Below are 1,794 nucleotides of genomic sequence, written 5' to 3'. Positions count from 1 at the left end.
GTTTTTACTGTAGTTTCAGCTCAGAGTCGTGGCCATGCTGGAGCACCGTCGTTTTGCTATATTGATATTACTGAGAGCCTTCTCTAATATGTGAAGAATGGAGTTTGATGTAGCTACACTCATTTGCATCTCTTGCCGTAAGGTACGTTCATCTGCGATACTCGACAAGAGGAGATGCAGCCTTGATTTAAAATCGTCTACATCTGTTTTGTGCAGGTAACTCAGGCTCCTTGGGAGAATATTAAAAAGCTGTGGGCCACTGAATCTCAGGCTGTTGCAGTAAACTGCTCCTGAAGCACGATGGATTTGCTGGGATCTTTAGCACAGTGCAGTGTCGACCCGTTCTGGCATAGGTCTGGCATTCAAAGACAAACTTTGGCACAATTCCTTTCAAGATCTTCCAGATGTATATTAATGCATACTTCACCCGCCTTCGCTCAAGAGAGTAGAGTTTTAGCTGTTTCAGCCTTTCCCAGTAGGTGAATTGTTACAAAGAGATCTTCTTTGTGAAGCTTCGCTAGATTGCTTGAAGGTCCGCTGTTAATTTTACACTTTTGGGTGACCACTGCCGGGAGCAGTAATACAGACGGCTGAGAACGAATGTCCACCAGAGGACCATCATAGTTTCCTCATCTCTGTTTCTGAATGTTCTCAAGATCCAGCCAGCCAGTCATCTGCACTGTGCAGATGTGCAACATCGCTGGGGGTTCTCTTTTTCTGTGTGATTTTCGTATCGTCTGCGTAGCTAGCATCATGAACATTGTCCAAATCATACCGGAATTTTCCATCATGAATGTTGTTCATATTGTTCGTGAAGCAGAAAACGAAAATGCTATACGCCTTAGTAGAAATTGCTCCATGAATAGGGCATTGTGAGGTTGAGCAGGGACTCTACCTGTGCTTGATTGTAATGAGTCATTCCTGACAGCATGAGGCCTTCGAGCTATTTGGACACTGGGAAAGTTGAAATCACACATAAGAAATATGTTCACGTGGTATTCCAGTTTTATAACTATTTTTTTAATTCTTGTGAATCTTCAAACTTGCTTATGCGGTTTGGTGTATCCGATGGGCAATATGTATTGCATATGACTATAATGCGTTGTTTTATGTATACAGTTTGAGCTTCACATGCTGAATTTGAGCATGGCAGTAAAACCTGGGGTGTGAGGTCATCATGGATGTATACAGCAACTCTACCACAGCTCATTTTCCTTCTGTTCGCAATATGGCATAATTTGGTACGTGTATTTCTGCATCCTCTATAACGGAACCGAGGTAAATTTCCACGAGTACTATGCATAGGGCTTTGTTGCATGCAGCAAGTTCTCTCAGGAAAAGTGTTTTTCTATTATTATAGTGCACATGTTATATGCATTGTCCAATTTCTCACGACACACTCATGAAAGTACAAGCATACTTACAAACGTATACAAACACGAACACATCGTGGCACCCCGTCGGTTACGACGTCGAGGGTACCAGTTGATCCGATCAACAAAACAGCCTGCTCATGGAATTAACGTACATGTGGTTGAGCACTCCACAGATACGGGTACTCTTAACGTAGTTCACGAGGAGATTCAGCGTGACACAGAGTGTGAAGATGCTGGCCGTTTCAAATACGGGTACAACAGAAGCAGGAAAAAAGAATGAGAAAAAATTGTGCTGAAAGACTACAGTATGGTTCGCCACCATCCCCTGCCGGAGCCTCGTGGAGCTTTAGGTGTTTTCGCTCAATAAACACTCGCAACATCCGGTCTAGGTATCGACACCGCAATCCTACGACCGCGA

The sequence above is a fragment of the Octopus bimaculoides genome, chromosome 6, assembly GCF_001194135.2.
Source record: "Octopus bimaculoides isolate UCB-OBI-ISO-001 chromosome 6, ASM119413v2, whole genome shotgun sequence".
Taxonomy (NCBI): domain Eukaryota; kingdom Metazoa; phylum Mollusca; class Cephalopoda; order Octopoda; family Octopodidae; genus Octopus; species Octopus bimaculoides.
This window is presented reverse-complemented; position numbering follows the sequence as displayed.